We start from the raw sequence: 19,796 nt of genomic DNA, 5'->3' as shown, positions 1-19,796 counted from the left end.
GCTAATAAAACCTGCTCCCCTCTGATCTTAAGCCAATTTAACAATTATGGACTGAGGATGGCCTCATATTTTTACACTTTAACCATCCCTAAGTACAGAAGAGTCTTCTCCCTTGCTCATTTCAACGTCTTGCCTTCAGCATTGCTGGATGGATGATTTAAGAGGCTCCCGATAAGTGACCGGTTATGCCCCTGTGATAAAGCTGAGGTTGAAACTGTGGAGCATGTTCTTTTATACTGCCCCATGTATAATGCAGGCAGGACTAAATTACTGTCTCTCCTAGAAACAGATCTCTCTGGGTCCAATGTTAGTAATTTGACCTTATATTGTTTAGGGGATGGCTCCTCACACATTACTTTTCAGGTTTCTAAATTTTTTTTAAGAGCTGTAACTATTAGAGGAGAATGCTGTAATTCCTCTCAGCCAAGGCTTCTGGTAGCCAACTGTTTATGATGTTATTTTCCCCACGTTCTTTTCCAATTATATTTGTATTTTGGTCTGTGACCGCAAATAAAAGTTATTATTATTGTCTGTCTGTCTGTCTGTCTGTCTGTCTGTCTGTCTGTCTGTCTGTCTGTCAATCTATCTATCTATCTATCTATCTATCTATCTATCTATCTATCTATCTATCTATCTATGCATCATCTGGTCATGCTGTTCTCTGATCTCATTATTCTAGAATAGAGCAGAGCAGAAAAGAACAGAACAGAACAGCAGAGTTGAAAGAGACCTTGGAGGTCTTCTAGTCCAACCTCCTGCTTAGGCAGGAAACCATATACCGCTTCAGACAAATGGTTATCCAACAACTTCTTAAAAATTTCCAGTGTTGGAGCATTCACAACTTCTATTATAAATATTATAAATATCTATTACATATCTATATATCATTTGATGCTGACATGATATATCAATGAATGGACTATGAAGAATTCTTTGAATCAAAACCTACAGCAATTATTCTTTGGTTTAGATCATTTAGCAAGTCAATATGGCTATTTTTTAAAAAAGCTTATTTTTCTATTAGAAATAAAGAAAAAAAATGTGATCACTCTTGGTCTCTAGCTTTTTGTATTTTCTTGCACCTGCATATCCATATTGCTAATAAAGTTGTGCCAACAACCCAAAGGGCATAACTCTGGTTCTGTTTAAAGTAACAACACACACCCCTTGATTTTAATGAAACTAGAATTGCAGCCCTTAGTTAAATTATACCTTCATAATTCCAGTATGCCTGGTGTGCTACAGTTTGCAGCTGGTTAGTAGCTCTTAGAAATGAATTCATTTGGCTACACAGTGGAAAATGTTAACATTACAATAGTCAATATAGACTGACTACTAGGATTATGAGAAAATGTGATCCTTGAATGAAAGGAAGAAAATAGTAAAATAAACAGTATTCAGTGGTCTCAAACCTGCCCAATTTCTCAGTTATAATATTTCAAACATGATATCTCGATTTGCTGCTTTTAACCCACTTCTATTTTTAAAAATTTATAAAGTAAATAAAAAAACCCAAAGAAATCCCTTGATTTAATTCAATAAATGGGTCACTATATGAAAATACCCTCTGAATCAATAGCGTAGCAGTAAAATGAATCAAACAATTAAAAAAGAATTCCATTCAGTAATTTGGATGTCCCATTCAATCTGCTTTCTACACTATTAATTTAAAGAGGAGGGGAGATGTATTGGTACCAGAAGAAATTTAAACAAGTGATTTGGTGTTCAAATAAGTATTCTGAATCTGGGCTTCTTTAATAAAAGTTCATAAGATAAGAATCCACAACAATATTTATATAGTTAACCATAATGTATTTTCTTTCCTTAGAAGCTGAAAACACTGATACCTTGAAAACTGTCTCATGTCTCATGTAACTAAGCTTCCCAGAATTCCATGATGAAACATTGAGAATTAAACTAATGCCAAACTGATGCCATTTTCTTTTTCCAAAGATTTTTTTTTCTCTTTTGGAAAACTGGGACTGCAAGATCTGGACCTTTTTAAAAAGGTTTGAAATTTGATTTGAAATTTTGATATTAAAAACATCCTTAATATTTTCCTTTTAGAACTTGGCAAAACTGGAAGTTGAACATAACATCAGTTCTGATGGACATATCTATTTCAAACTAGGAGCTCTGTGGTTCTCCAGTACTAGTGTAAATACAGTTAAGGCAGGAAGAGTGGTTGTCTTGTGACCTGCAGGCAGCAGGTCCTCCTCCTCCTCCTCACAACAGAAAGACACAGTATGTTGTGGGTCCCATTGATTAGGGATCAACTTCTGATGGGGCAACAAAAATGGGCCTAATTGGTGATGGCCCCCATTCTATAGAATCTTATGCTACCCCAAGGTATGCTTGGGCCCCACTCTGTTGCTTTTGTGAAAGGCCTGGGGAATCACAGATGGAGATGGAGCCAATCAAGTGGGTGATTTCATTGTGCTGTTGTTGCTGCCATAGGTGGAGTGGGTGGAGTTTTTAATAGTTTTTTTATATTATGGATTTTTTAAATGTTGCCCAGGGTCATCTCTGTGTGAGTTGGGAAACCACATATGTTAATGAATTAATGAATTAATGAATCAATGAATGAATGAATCAATCAATCAATTAATGAAAAACCCCATTGTTCGCTGATAAAAGCATTCAATTGAAAAAGCAAAGTTATTTTATGAACAATTTTGTGGTCCATTAGAAGATGAATTGGGAGCAACAAGAGGACTTAAACACAAAGAGGAAAAAAAAGCTACAGAAGAAAGCATAAAGGAGCAGGAAGAAAGAGCACTAAGAGAAAGTGCAAGATCAAAGGACCCAAAAGAACAAAGAGAGACAAGAGTGATGAAATTTAAAACTAGTAACAAGTAAAGTAAAATATGGAAGAAGAAATAAAAGCAATATCAATAAATGTAAATGGACTGAATTCGGCAACAAAAAGAAACAGAATTTTTAACAGATTAAATAGACTAAAGATGGGCATTATATGCTTACAAGAAGTACATATTAGAAAACATCATACAAAATTATTAGAACATTCAAAATTAGGAGTTGTATTTACCTCATTGATACGACAAAATAAGAGCGCAGTTTTATATGTCAAAGAAAAACTAGAGCCTAAATTCATATTTGAGGATGAAGAAGGCAGGATTTTAATGGTGGAAAAAAGATACAAGTATTTGTTTTGCATGAAGGGTGAGGACAGAGAATGGTGGCTGTGCATAGCAGACAGCCTCAGCTATTGTTGATGAAAGCATCTCTTAGGTGGCTCAAAGAAATATAGAAAACTTTATGCATTTCATATCATCTGGTGAACATCTGTCTATGGATTCAGGTCACAATTGTTCCAAATGTTCTGAAGAAGCTTATTGGATAAAAAGTGAAATGTCTTCAAGGAAAAACAAAGAAAGTCCAGTTGCCTCTTGCAAAAAGCACCCTTAGAATAGTGACCATCTGAATTTTCAGCTATATCTGGTAATACCGGTATTAATTCAATGAGCTAACACTGCTGCTATTTCTTCCTCTTAGCGAGTGTGAGGTCTATTCCTTAAATTTCAGGAACCTCTTCCCGTGCCATAGGTGATAATTAATAACTCCAGAAGTAATAGGAAGTCTGGCTTCTTCTCAGCTCAGAGCTAACTTACCATTCAAGCTAACTTGAATGTAATTGTAGACAGCAACACTTCTAATTTCTGGAGCCTACTAAAGCATGCTGTACATCTGCTAACTGTTTTATATACACAAAACACCAGGTTTTAAACACATAAAACATAATAAGTGTAAAACAATATATTTCTCATTATGGAGTGTTTTAATTTATGGAAAGCAATTGCCTTTTCCTAAAAGCTCACATTTGAACTGCCCTGGGATATTGGTGAACTCTGCATTTCTTTTTTCCTAGTCGTGTCTTCCAGACCAGTTGAAATGATGGAAACATGTAATGTGACTTTGAATAGCTACTAAAACCATACAAAATGCTGAGAAAAGTGCCATGGGCACAATCCAGGCAAAGAAGCTAATTTGTTCCTGCAATCTGAAAGAGAAACTTAAATATGTGCCTAAATTGATGGGTCTTAAAAAAATATATTGTCGCTTGTGTATGCAGGCATTGTCACAGCAGAGAACAACAGCTTTTCATGCATTCCAAAAGAAAAAGTAACTTAAGAAACATGAATGGACATGATTCAAGTCAAGTTAACTCCCCCTGGTTTTAATAGACCAATATTTAATTCTCTTCCATTGGAAAAGCAAACCCATTCAAATCAGATCTCTGTTTCTGCTTATCTGAGATAAGGAAATATTATTATCCATTTCTTTCACGTTTGCTGTTGATGGAGTTTTACTGTAATAAGAAGCAAAATTGACTCATATAATCCTCTGATGGATTTCACCACCTGTTTGTTTATTCTTCCCACAATTCCATTTCTTTTGGGGGTGGGGGAATCAAGAAAATCAATCATTCCTGCATTCTCTGGGGCCATCCACCAGATCCTGATTTTAAGAGAGTTTGGGGAGGGACAGAGAGAGAATGGTGGAGAAAGAGAAAATATTTTTTGGCTGCAAAAAATTGGTGTCCCTTATAGAAATAACTCCTAAGTCACTGATGGCCAATATCTGTATGGCCATATTTCAGTTCACTTCTGGGTCATTCTACAAAACTATTTATGTTGAAATGAATGATTAAATGCATTTAATTGTTAAATAAGACTTTTAAGACAAAAATGAACGATTTAAAATGACATTCTGGCAGAATTTGTATCTCTGTTAACATGAATCAAGTGAACTCTTGATTTTTAATTGCCTGACGTAAAATATGACATAAGTTTGGAAATACTATAGGTGTGACATTTTTTAATTTTTATTATATTTGGTTTTTGTTTGTGTGATGTTTTCTCAAATAATCCCTGTAAGGCTTAGAAAATCCATATGAGAGCATCAGGCTTAAAATATAAGAGAGCTAATAAAGGTTTCTCTGAGAAGGTGGTGTTGCCAATGTTATAATCCTCATAAATACTTTTAATGCTGAGAGGAACGAAAATAAGGAAACTCTTGCAATGCAAATTCATATGTAGACTGCAGCTTCTTTGTCTGCAAAAGCTTTTTATAGAAGGAACAAATGGGTGGAAATAAAGTCATAATCTTTAGTCCTACCTTTGCATAGTCATTAGATGAATTCAAATTTATGAGCAGAAGATGGTGTTTGCAAATTTACTCTTAACATATAAATGCATAATAAATAGTGGTCAGAAGCCATGAGATAAGCTACAGTCCAGTTTTAGTTTTTTTTTTAAATGTCCAAAGCCATCTTTTCATTAAATCTGAAAGGACATGCCCATTGTTCAATAATTTTCTTCACTATACTTAGGTTTCTTTTTTCTCATCCAGTATTGGGTTCATATAATCACTGCTCGTGCTTACACAATATGCTAAACCCTAAATGCAGATTAACAAAACATAACACTTTGGTTCATATAACAAGTGCTTGCAAATTCTGGATTGTTACATGTTGGATGTTGATACATGTTGCTGTGACAATGACTGAGTTTCCCCACACCTTGAAATCATGTAGCTTTGATCTATGTCTCACTGAAAAAGGAATTCACAAAACGCTCTAAAAATATATTAAACATTTGGATGAATATATATACCTATTTAGTTCTATTTATTTATCTGCCTGAAACAATCCACTATAGGAAGAAGTCCTATTTATTGGTGATTTGGACCATAGTCTACCATGTTGGTGAAATGTGGGTTGGTTGATTGATTTCCAAGTCCAGGGCTGAATAAGGGAGTCTAGACCAGGCCTGTCAAACTGGCAGCCACTGGCCCACCCCAGTTCGACAAAGGCAAAAAACATCCTGATAGGTCACGATATGGCCTGTGATGCAATCGGGTTTGACAGCCCTGGTCTAGACCAAGGTAACCTAACTGGTCTCCATGCCTCCATACTTAAAAGAAGACTGGAACTTAGTCTGGTACAAGACACCATAGTTATTGATCATATTCAATCTCCATTGGGCTGTTTGTATCTTAATTTGTTTTACTCAGAAATATTTTTTCTTCCCTAAAACTTAGATGTGCCACAAACTTTAATTTCCATAAAATGCTTATTTTTAGTGGTCCTGTTTAGTTACACTTCAATTACCACTGGTTATCTGAGTTCTATTGTTAGCCAAGAAGGTTAACAAACAAAAGTTTTCAAACAATTGTTCTTTAAAGTTGGATCACATGAGTTCAATTACTCAATTATTTTGACAAATCTTGTTTCTGACAGGAGACAACATTTTTTTTAAAAAATCTATTTTCAAACTACCAATAATAGATAAGGTAAAGGTAAAGGTTCCCCGACTCTAGAGGGCGGTGCTCATCTTTGTTTCAAAGCCGAAGAGCCATCGCTGTCCGAAGACGTCTCCCTGGTCATGTGGCTGGCATGACTAAATTCCAAACACGCATGGAACACTGTTACCTTCCCACCAAACGTGGTCCCTATTTTTCTACTTGCATTTTTTACGTGCTTTCAAACTGCTAGGTTGGCAGAAGCTGGGACAAGTAACGGGAGCTCACCCCGTTACGTAGCATTAGGGATTTGAACCACTGAACTGCCGACCTTTCAATCGACAAGCTCAGCGTCTTAGCCACTGAGCCACCATGTCCCTTTAATAATAATAGATAATATTATTATTTATAATAAGAGTATTAATTTAATAATAAGTATTAATTTAATAATAATACTGTAGATATTATTATTATTATTATTATTATTATTATTATTATTATTATCAATAATAGATAAACGGATAGAAAACTGAGACCTAAAATTTAGACAAACCATGGACTCTACCTTTGAAATCCTTCACCATTTCTAATCTTCTAACAAACACTATTAGCTAATGGATTTTAGACAAGATATGAATCAAATAAGCTTTTTTCTATTTCATTTACAGCTAAGAAAAAAAACGGAACCAAAAAAAAAAAAAAACCCACCCTACATTCTTTGTTGATTTGGAGTCATTATTTTGTTCTTTGTGAAATAACACGGGAACTTTCAGAAATATTTTCTTAGCAATATTTTAATTACTAATTGATTTTATAAACATTATTCCATAAAATATTTTCATGGTATATTAATGTTAAAGTAGAGAATAAAGTAAAACGTACCTTAAGATATTTTAAGATAAGTCAAGGGCATGTTATCTACTGAAGCAGTGGTGAAATGTAAAATTTGTTACTACCGGTTCTGTGGGCATGGCTTGGGAGGGGGGGGGGTAATGTGACTGACTGGGTGTGGCCAACTTTTTTTTAACTTTTAAAAGCATTTTTTCTACAACCTCTTAAAAATGCTTTTAAAAGGCTCTGACGATCCCAGTTGAGTTGCCTGATAGTCAGAGGCTTTTGTTTTCTTTTAAAAGCCTCTTTTTTTTTTTTTGCTTTTAAAAGAACCTCAAAGGTTGTAGAAAAAATGCTTTTAAAAGGCCCTGACGATCCCAGCTGAGTTGCCTGATTGTAAAGGCTTTTTTTTTTTAACTTTTAAAAGCATTTTTTCTTTGGCCGAAAAAATGCTTTTAAAAGTTAAAAAAAACACCTCTGATCATTCCGCAGCTCAGCTGGGCATGGGGGGGGCAGGGATTTTTGCTACTGGTTCTCCAAATCATCTGCCGCCATCGCTACCGGATCGGGCGATCTGGTTCAAACTGGGAGCATTTCACCCCTGTACTGAAGTCTTTCCTCAGTGTTATGTGTCACTATGGCTTGTGACAATTGTATAAAATGAAATAAAATTTTCCAATTGGTAAGGCTATGATCCTATATCTTTTTCTTTGGACACCAATTTAACAATAATAAAATGCAACATTTGGATGGCATGGATGCTATTCCCCCCTCCCCCCAATATACAGCTTTTTTCATTTTTAAATTAACATTTTAATTATAAAACAGGCATTACTGTTCTCTGCCTCTCCATCATCTGTAACTATATGTTGCTTCAGAACAAAAGATAGGTCAAAATTACTTACTTTCTATATATAAAAAAATATTAACTAGAACTCAATAATCCTCTGCAGATTAGGCTTCTCTCTTGCCAATGAAAAAAACACATCCAGAACAATAAATGACCCCAGATATCTTCAGAAATGTCTTTGCATAATGATGGCTCAAGTCAGAGACAGTAGCTGAACATCAGAATTCTGAATACGCTTTTAAGAACATGTTACTGAATTTTAATGTTTCAGATTTCTTTGATTCATATTACTAAGTGCCAAAAAGCCTTACTAGCATTGTAACTGAAAAGAAACAATGTTCATAGCATATTATTGATTTATTCCTGAAGTGGTCATAAGGAAGCTCTCTGGATATTGAATTGACTTAAGACATTCTGGGATAAAGAATATAGCCAGGGTAAACAGTTGGCAGGGACACAGGCAATGTTGACAAAATTCAGTGGTACAAATGGCTGAATTTCAGCAATGAAATTCTAAGCACTGGCTGAAGTTTAAGGATACATGACTGGAGTAACCTGTATGCTAAGGTTTTCTCTCCATATTTATTTTAAAGTTTCCCTTTACAAGCCAGCATTTCTTTAAAAAAAAAAAAAAAAAGCAGTCTCATTTCTTCTAATGATATTCTTATTATACTTTTATTAATTAAACATGAAATGTTCAGTCAACTGAACATTTAAAAATGTATCACAAATATTATTTTAACTGATGGTTGATACAGGTTGCTGCCAGCATCCTAGGTATCAATCAAGTATTTTCTTAAGATGTACGATGTTCCGAATAGCACAGTTTTTTGCAGGAAGTTTTACTTCCAGTTTTATGCTGGTCCTATTGCAGGAAGCTGAAATTTCTTTGATGTATTTTATAAAATTCTTGGACATGGTACCAAGTGCCCTGATGACAATGGGTATCATTGTCACATGTTTCATCCATAGCCATGTAGTTTCAATAGCCAGGTCGCAATATTTCATGGCTTTTTTCCAGTTCTTTTTCTTCCACTTTGGTGTCTCCTGGTACAGCAATATAAATAAATTGTATGCTTCGGTTTTCAACAACTGTGATATCTAACATGTTGTGTTCTAAATGATGATCTGTCTGTATTTGAGAGTCCCACAAGAGCTTCACCTTCTCATTTTCAACAACTTTTTCCACTTTATATTCCCGTGACTTTTCGGATACAGGTAAGTTGTATTTTTTACATAATAATCAGTGGATTAATTTAGTAACTCGGTCATGTCTAGCTTTGTAATCAGTTTGCACGATTTTGCTGCACTCGCATATTAAATGTGAAACAGTTTCAACTTTGTCATTGCAAAGTTGGCAGTTTGGACTGTCTCTTCAGTGTCTCTTCTTGGGCACCAAGAACAGCAAATATTGCAAAAGTTAAGAGGATGTTTCTTTTCCCCAATCCCCAGTTTCCCTAAATCTGCAATTGTAATTTATCTCAAATGACAACAGGTTTGTCTTTTGAGCAAAACTGCTTACTAGGTGTTCATGCATGAAATATCAATTATATAAAACAATGTTAAAAAGGACATTATTCGTCATTCAGAAGGTTGGAATGAAGACCATTGACCTATCATTATTTTTTGTCCATCTTCAGATAATTCAACCATAATTTCTTTTTTTTTGGGGGGGGGGATATATAAGATTTACTCAGTGAGTGTGAGATAGTTTTAACTTCAAGTATCAGATAGTAAATAACTGGATGACTTACTCGAGGGGCTCTTTAGTATACAAAGAGTGAGCAGATGGTAAATGCGCTTCAGATGTGCTGACCACCCTTCCTGAAATGCTTGGCAGTGACTGAAAATTTTTATAGGACTTTGTCACTGGCAACAGATGTACAGTAAAGAAGAAATAGAGTTGATGGGTAGAGAGAAAGACAGATGCACACATTTCTTTGCCCATCTCTGTAACTCCATGCATTAGTACACAAACACCCATTTTATTATGGAAATGAAAATGAGCTTTGATTATCATTGTTGCCAAGGGAAAGGGGGGATAGAAATTCAGAAAACTTGTTTTCTTTCCAAATGCAATTAATTTTCTTCCAAACTAAATGGCGTTCCATGCTGTAAACTGATAGCCATTGTCCACAGTGTATCTCTTCAATAATGTGTTACTTGAGCACTATAGACAATGAGGGACATCTTCGAAAGGGTCAGATTTAGTCTTTCTTCTTCATCTATTTTTCTCTTGTAACTTGGTAAGTTTGAGCAGTATCAAGCTGGGTTAGTATACGGATGAGAGGCCAAGAATATCTGAGCTGTAGGTTAGATTAGAAAAGGACAGTGGCAAATCACTACCGAATTGTTACCAATAAAACTACCTGAATGTGTCAGTGAAGTCACCATATTCAAGGTCTACCTGAAGGATCATTAATATATATTTAGAAGATAAGAAGGATCCATTCTTGTGCACCGGATAGGTATGATCTGTGCATAATTTTGAGGGAAATTCTGGAATTTTTTTTTTTATTGAAAAAGTTTTTCAAATACAAGTTTTTCCCCCTTTTCCTCCCTTCTTCCCCAACCCGCTCTCACCACCCATCCCCCCCTGTGACTTCTTCTTCACAACAATAAGCTAATTCATAATTAATTACATAATATTTTACCATGCCCTTACTCACTCCTCAAAGTACTGACCCTTAGCATAGTATTCTTATAACTCCGCTTTTCTCCGCTTTTCACAATCTACCCTTTTTCTCCTCCCCCAAACTTATAAAATATTATTATTATTACAACAACGTAACTTTTACTTTTATATATATTAATTTAACATTTCAAAGCAGCCTTCTCCAAATTTATTCAGTTCTATCCAATTCTTCCACTCCCCAAAATATATGACTTAAAAATCCTTTTTCTTAAACTAATCAATCACTAAACTAGCCTATTTCAACCCAGTTTCCTGCAAGATTACCATGCACTACAATTCTAAATATAATCCACTGCCCACTCTGCTGAAATATACATATGTCTATATATACATTCCATTTTATAAAAAGAGAAAAGACAATAACTTTAAATTTATAATTCATTTAGTATCTTCTTTGATGTCTTTCCACTAGATTGTTAAATCCGTCATCCATAATAGGGTAACATAGCATCCTGGTGCAACAGTTTATTCAAAATCTTCAGTCATCTTCTGCCCCCATCAATAATGAATATCCTCATGTATATATAAAAGTAAAAACAACCACCCGAGTGACATTATAATTATATTCCATATAGTTGTAATTGTGGTTTTCATCAGGATTATAAATCCCCATCATCTTAGTGGGTAACAGCCAGATCTTCTGCATGCCCCAGCATGACTCTCTTGCCTTGTAACTCAAAATAGATATAATATATTTATCGGTAAAAGAAATCCAAAATAGATAGTTCAAATCCAACAATGTAAGGCTCTTTCCACATCCCAAAATCACGGCATTGCAGAGATCTGCCACTTTCCTCAAGATAGTATTAAACGATAATTCGCCTCCAATATCTTTTCACATATTCATTTATTTTTTTTTAAAATCCCTGGCTTCACTGTTGCTTGGTTTAGAAACTACTATTTCTACGAGATCTGTTTCTTTTCTTTTTCTTTTGCGGGTTGCATTTCCATCCAGATTTCCTTCCTACAAGTTGTGTATCAGCTGATCGGTTGTCATTCTGCTTTGTAAATTGATCTTGTTGGTTTTGTTTTATTATCTCAGGAAATTCTGGAATTTTGTCTGGATTCTTTAAGTATGTACTAGAAATCTTGTGAAAGATGTATTTCAACTTCTTTGAGAATCCTTGAATAGAATTTTCCTGCTGGTCTCAACAATCTGGTAATCAAAATATTCCAATGATATTCTAGCGAGTAGGCAAATGGCTGCTGGACAAGGTAAGAGAAGGAAGGCCAAACACAGGCTTAGAACAATGTCATGTCACAATCAATCAATATCCATAATTTATTGCACTACTCTCATTTATTTTGAAATTACTTTCAAACGTTTCTCAAACAAGAGAATTTATGGGTTCCATGTGCTTGTTTGTTTCCACATTGTCTGCTAAAGACAAGAACTTTTTCCAACCAAAACTTTTGGTTTTGGATGTCATATATTGTTCATTCTGCCTAATTTGATGCTATTTTATTTTATTTCTTTGTCTTGTGAACCACCATAGGTATTGTGATTACACTATATACAAATTTGATAAATAAATACACAAACTGCTAAGGTCACTTATCTTTCCATTCTCTTCAATCATGTCTGATTCTCAAAAACTGTTTGGACAAGTCCCTGAGAGACAAACCTTTCAGAAATGGTTTGCCATTCCTTCCTAAGGCTGAGAAAAAGTGACTTAGCCTAAGGTCACACAGCTTAGCTAGCTTTGTGCCTATGGCAGGACTAGAACTCACAGTCTCCTTGTTTCTAGCCTGATGCCTTAATCACCACTCTAAATTTCCTCTCAGGTTGAATGACCACAACTACTGAGCGCACATATTTTGAATGTGCCTTTTCAAGAGTTGATTTCCGAGTGGTCTCTCCAGTGGTAAAATTCAATTTTTTTACTACCGGTTCTGTGGCCGTGGCTTGGTGGGCATGGTGTGGCTTGGTGGGTGTGGCAGGGAAAGGATATTGCAAAATCTCCATTCCACCCCACTCCAGGGGAAGGATCCTGCAAAATCTCCATTCCCACCCCACTCTGGGACCAGCCACACGTGGTATTTGCTGGTTCTCCAAACTACTCAAAATTTCTGCTACCGGTTCTCCAGAACCTGTCAGAACCTGCTGGATTTCACCCCTGGGCCTCTCCAATGAAGTACACTTATCACCATATTTATTATGTATTCAGTGTCAATAATGTCAGGCTAAGCCCAAGAATGATGCAGAGCAATTTAGCCAGAGTTCAGTTGTTTAACCTACTTACACATAATACACAGAATCTTGCCAGATGAAACACTTACTACTCTAGGAGTAATAGAAAGTTCCTGGAAAGTTCAGAAGGTGGCTATCTTTCCTTTTCTCCTATCCAGCTATGGGCTGATCTGTCTCTTGTCTCTCTGTCTCCTCATCACATTGCTGGAATATATGATCTCCTTCCTGGAAACTGCTGCTTAACTGCAGTTCATCACACTAATTTCCCCTCTGCCTCTGTGGGCACCAGCTCTCACATGTAGAGACACTGTTGCACTGGTCTTACTTGTGCTGTACATAGGGCTACCCTTAAAAAGCATTGGAAGCTTTGACTTGTCATGTGCAAGAATGGCTGCAGAACAATTTGTCTATAGGACATCACTGCTGTGTGAGCTGCAGTGGCTCCCAGTAAGTTTTTGAGTCCAAGTCAATACGCTAGTTGCCACCTCTAAATCCTACATGGCATGGGGCCAGGTCCGTGATGGTGAACTTATGGCATGTGTGCCAGAGGTGGCATGCAGCACCATCTCTGATGGCACATGAGCCGTCACCCCAGTTCAGTTCTGCTGCACATGCATATGTGCCTCCCACCAGCCACCTGTTCTTCAGGTCTCTGTCGCGCATGCATAGGGGCTGGGGCATGTGGAGGGGTCCAGCATGCAGGGCTGCTTGCAGTGGGCCGCACATACATGCTTGAGGCACATGTGGGGGTACACACATGTGCTGGGGTGGGGCGCATGCAGGGGGCATGCACATACAGTTTGTACAGGGAGCGCATGCACAGGGCCCATGGGCGGATTGCATTTTGGGGGTTCAGGGGCGCATGTGAACATTCACCTGTGCTCACGGGCGCTTTGGGCACTTGGTCTGGAAAAGGTTAGCCATCACTGGGCTAGGTGATTTGTGAGAATGCCTCTTCCTGATGTTTTCTACCCATCCCACCAGATCCAGCAGAGTGGTTAAAAAGTAACATGACCCAATGAGATCAAGAATAGGACTTTCTCTCTCATGGCAGTTGCCCTATGGAACAGCATTGCCCTAGAGATAAGAAGGACCCCAATCTTGCTTGTGTTTTCAAAGACAGACATTGTGGCCAGGCTGTTATTTGGGAATCCTGGCAGGGATATATGGTGTAGATATTTTGTGTTACTGATAAGAGGACCTTGTTCTAGGTTTTGTTATTGTTGTTTTATTATGTGTTTTATCTGGTAGGTTTGATTAATTCATATGCCACTGAATCTCCCAAGATTCCTGTAATAGGCTAATGTATAACACAAATGAATTGAAATGCCTTCAGTAAAAATAAATGTATAACAACAAAGAGTAATTGTTAAAACCGAAACACAAATAACAACAACTGAAAATATTCTACACCGTTGATCTTATTTTGGAGATTGTTTGTGGCACAAGAGAAAGGACCAAAGAGAGTTTATAAAAACTTAAGATTTGGAGATATTGCTTGAATATTTGCAAGAATCAGCTCAGATTTACATAAAGAACAATAGGTTTGTTTGTTTTTTCAAAATTAATATCTCAACATTTTGTTTAAAGTTGATGAAATATAGTTAAGAAGAAAGAATAAATGAATGCAAATCTGATATCAGAAATCAGACCATTAAAAAAAAAAACAGGAAAAACATTCATTTCTTCAGTGCATTTTGCATTTGACTTCAGAGTGCAATCCTTGAGAAAGGAAGACAGATTCCATTTTAAGATAATATTTATTAAAAGGCTTAGCACCATTCTTCATGGATGAAACAAAAAAAGAATCAAGCATTCTTATCATCCCACATTTTTTCTAGCTATTCATTACAAAGTGCCTGTGTCACACACTTTGTTAAAGGTCACTATCAGTAATTATTATTACCACTCATCACTTCTTTTTTCTGTCCTCAATTATTTTCTTTCCTTTCAGCAGCCTTTAAAGTGGAACAAGACTATTTACCGTATTTTTTGGAGTATAAGATGCACCGGACTATAAGATACACCTACCTTTTTTGGTGAGGAAAAGAAGAAAAAGAAATTTCTCTCTGTTTTCCAGCCCATGCGTTCCTCTACTCCTAACTCTTATTTTTATTTTTAACTGGTTCCCAGTTTATTTTAACTGTTCTCCAGTATGATCAGGGGTGGGTTCTAAATTTTTTTACTACTGGTTCTGTGGGTGTGGCTTATTTTGTGGGTGTGGCTTGGAGGTCATGTGACTAGGTGGGCGTGGCTAGCTGGTCAGAGTCATTTCTGGAAGGTCGTCGCACTTACGACCAGTCCTCGCACTTACGACCCACTCATTTGTTTGCTTTTAACACTGATCAGCTGTAGGACGGCCCTTTGAAGCCCCACGGCAAGAGTTTAAACAGTTTTTTTCCCTCTAGTCATCAGCTGGGACTCAGGAGGCAGCAATAGATTGGGGGTGGGACCAAATAAAAGGTAAGAATAACGTGGGTGGGGGGGTGAGAGAACCAGTTCGGTGATGTCATATCGTCACTGCTACCGGCTCGGCTGAACCGGACCGAACCGGGAGGACCCCACCACTGAGTATGAAGCTTTCCTCCACTCCTACCTTATTTGTAAAACTGGGTCACAGCTTTGCTTTCACTGATCTCCGGAGTCATACTTTCCTCCACTCCTAAATTCATTTTATTTAAAGCAAAGCTGTGAACCAGCCAAAATATTGAGTTAGGAGTGGAGGAAAGCATACGTTGGTCAACAGTTAAAGCAAAACTGTGAACTAGCCAAAAATAAAAAGGTAGGAGTGAAGGAGACTATACCTGGGAATCAATTGAAATAAAGTTGTGAACCAGTTAAAAATAGGGGTAGGAGTGGAGGAGAGCATTGCTGGGAGGCAACTACTTGAGTTGTGAATCAGTTTTATAATAGATTTAGGAGGAGTTAAGGAGAAGGTTGATGTGCAGTTAAAATTATACTGTGAACCAGCTAAAATAATTACGATAAGGAGTGGAGAAAAGCATTGCTGGAAAGCAGCTGATTAAGATATGAACCAGCTAAAAAATAAATTTAGGAGGAAGTGGAAGAGATTTTACTGGAGAATAGTATTTAACTGTGAACCAGTTTAAATAAATACAGATAGGAGTATTGGAAAATACAGCTGGGAAATAGATATTTAAACTATGAACTAGTTAAAAATTATATTTAATAAAATATGAGAATAAACTTGAAATAAATAAAATAAAGTATTCTGGAAGTAAACTATAGAAGGAAATATTGATTGTTTATGAAATGACTTTAAGAGAGGAGGAAAATACTTTTTGTCAAGATTATGGATATTAGATGTCATTTAAGAGAAGTAAAATATAGATTTGAGGTAATGAGTTTTAGGATTGAGGAATATATATGAAATATTGATTGTTAAAATGATAAAGATTTAGAACAGTGTTTATTGTTTAGAATTTTGGTAGTAGATATAGTAGAATGATAAATGTTTAGAATAAGATTTTTTTCTTTTTTCTTTTCCTTTTTTTAAAGATGTAAATGGATAAAATTTGGAACAAAATTGATTGAGGGAATGTGAATAATTGTACTCATTTTATGTCGGACCAAACCCTTGCTCTAAAACGATGTATTTTATGTTTTATGTTTAAAAAAAGAAAAAAAAAGAAATCTCTGTCTGCTTCTGAGCAATTTTGCCTCGTTGCAGCAAACAGCAAACAGCCTGCTTTACTTTCATTTTCGTTTTCAGCATATCTAGATTAGCACAAGGGGAAAAAGAAAATCTGCTCCAGCAATTTTCTTTCTTGCAGCAAGCAGCAGAGGCCCGCGCAAAACAGCAGAGAGCAAAACAGCTGAGAGCTGGGAGGCTGATCCAATCAACTTGTGCTAATTAGGCTGTGCTGAAGCTGAAAGGAGCTGTTTTTTTCTTGCTGTTTGCTGCAAGGAGGTAACTGCTGGGAGGCAGAGACCAAAGGGTGGGGGCCAGTGGGTGGGTGGGGCTACATTCAGTGTATAAGACGCACCTAAATTTTCACCTCCTTTTAGGGGGGGAAAGGTGTGTCTTATAATCCAAAAAGTACGGTATATTGCAAAAGACTGGAATGACTGTCTCACTGGAATTTCTCAAGTGAACTACAACTACTGGAAAATATTTAATACTTTATTCATCTAGTTTTCCAATGAAGGATTACTTTCCTAGAGAAACCAAAATTTTTCCCATTGTTACCAAACCGGGGAGGTGGGGGGCAGATGAAACCTATGTAGCAGTAGCAATAGCACTTAGACTTATATACTGCTTCACAGTGCTTTACAGCCCTCTCTAAGCAGTTTACAGAGTTCAGCATATTGTCCCCAACATTCTGGGTCCTCATTTTACCGACCTGGGAAGGATGGAAGGCTGAGTCAACCTTGAGCCTGGTGAGATTCGATCTGCCAAACTGCTGGCAACCGGTGATCAGAAGAAGTAGCCTGCAGTACTGCACTCTTTTTACTGTAGTAAAAAGAAAATGAATTTCACCACTGACATGCCACTCCAGCTCTTACAATGTACATTGTACATTGTGTAATTGAATTTCTTGCTAATTTTTTCCTTGTTTTCTTAAGTCTTTTTTCCTTTTTTTAAAGTAATTATAGATCAAATTGTATTGTGATTAGCTATATGTTTATTACAATTGTCTATTGAATTATATTGCATTTCCATAGATGCTTGGATTTTACTAAATTCAGTAATAGTTACTTCTGAATAAACTTAGAGATGATGAGTGTGCCTTATTACTGCCTTACTTATTGCAGTCTATATTAAACAAAACAAAAACAATAGCAACAACAAAACCAAGAACAATTTAAGTCTTTACTGTAGATCATTCATTCATTCATTCATTCATTCATTCATTCATTCATTCATTCATCTTTGAAGAAACACTTTTTAATCCACAATTATATTTTGCATTTTGAGTTCAAGAAGGACAATTCTGTAAATATGATGTTATGCTTTTGTTCAGCGGTCCCCAATCATTACAGCTTTGCAGACCCGCAATGGCAGCAGCTGGGGGCTGCGCAAAGAGATATATAACCTACCCCACATATGCGCAAATGGAGTTTTGTGCAGCCCAGTTTCTAACAGGCTGTGGACTGATAGCGGTCTGCAGAACAGGAGTTGGGGATCTCTGCTTTAGTGGATTTGAACTTTTCCCAGAATAAACTATGAACTTTATTCATAGTTGTATGAATAATACAAGCTATCACAATCATTTTACAGCAAATGTTCCTACATTCCCATCTCATCTTTGCTTTAAGAAAACCTGAAAGCTGATCTTTCCACTCTATTACGCAACTGTCAAAGGAAACACAGTCCTGAATTATATGTTTAAGTGGTTATGAGATAACAATCCCTTCATTTTTACATCCTTCACTGAAGAGAAAGAGGAAGAAATAGCTACATAACTGATATTCTTCTTGTTCCAAAGAAAATAAAAATAGGAATTACCTGTAGAATTGAAATTATTGATTATCTGTAAACATCTCACTTCAAGATTTATAGAGGGGACAATGAAATGTGTTTCACTTATATTTTCCCAAAAATATAAATAGATTTAATTCAAAATAAGTGATAATACATGGATGTGGTTGGGATGCAATGATTGAAGTAACAGTACCAGATATGATTAAAGCAGTGTTCTTACAACATAACTTAACAAGTTAGTTAGAAGTATAGTGGATAGGATAGGATAGGATAGGATAGGATAGGATAGGATAGGATAGGATAGGATAGGATAGCATAGCATAGCATAGCATAGCATAGCATAGCATAGCATACCATAGCATAGCATAGCATAGCATAGCATAGCATAGCATAGGACAGAAAGGGATCTTAGAGGTCTTCTAGTCTAACTCCTAGCTTGAGTAGGAAACCCTATACCATTTCAGTCAAAGAGTTAGAGTTAGAGACCCACAATTTCTGAAGCAAGCCATTACCAGTGATTAATTGTTCTGTCAGGAAATTGCTGCTTAGTTCTAGGTTGCTTCTCTCTTTGGTTAGTTTCCATTCACTGTTTCTTGTCTTGCCTTTTGGTGCTTTGAAAAATAGTTTGATCCCCTCATCTTTTTTGAGCTTAATTTTGTCCATGTCAGTGGTGAAATTCAATTTTTTTTTTACTACCGATTCTGTGGGCGTGGATTGGTGGGCATGGCAGAGGAAGGATACTGCAAAATCTCCATTCCCTCCCCACTCCAGGGGAAGGATACTGCAAAATCTCCATTCCCACCCCACTTTGGCACCAGCCAGAGGTGGTATTTGCCGGTTATCCCAACTACTCAAAATTTCTGCTGCCATTTCTCCAGAACCTGTCAGAACCTGCTGGATTTCACCCCTGGTCCATGTGTTTTGCTATTCATATTCAGCCCATTGAGTTGGTTTATGGGTCAATGTTTTATGCACAATCCCAAAGTGAACTAATTCAATTATCTTCTATGAGACAATTAATTGAACCAAATAAATTCATGTATTGAATGACTTATACCAAGGGCTTTATTTACTTTTTTGTTTTATTGCTAATTCTTATCCTAAGACTTTATATAAATAGTACAAAACTTTAAGAACAATTCTGATTTTGAAATTGCTTTAATACTCAAACAACACAATTAATGTAGGAGACAGTGCCACTAGTACATTTCCCTTCATTATGAATTGTGCTCTTTCCTGTTCAGTAAGATTATTCAAAGGAGCAATGGGTAGAAATTAATCAAGGAGAGAAGCAACTTAGAACTAAGGAGAAATTTCCTGACAGTGAGAACAATTAATCAGTGGAACAACTTGCCTCCAGAAGTTGTAAATGCTCCAACGCTGGAAATTTTTAAGAAGATGTTGGATAACCATTTATCTGAAGTGGTGTAAATTTTCCTGCCTAAGCAGGGGATTGGACTAGAAGACCTCCAAGATCCCTTCCAACTCTGTTATTCTATTCTATTCTATTCTAAAACTA

The sequence above is a fragment of the Pantherophis guttatus genome, chromosome 6 (assembly GCF_059756535.1).
Source record: "Pantherophis guttatus breed Tessera chromosome 6, ASM5975653v1, whole genome shotgun sequence".
NCBI lineage: Eukaryota > Metazoa > Chordata > Lepidosauria > Squamata > Colubridae > Pantherophis > Pantherophis guttatus.
Note: the sequence above shows the minus strand (reverse complement) of the source record.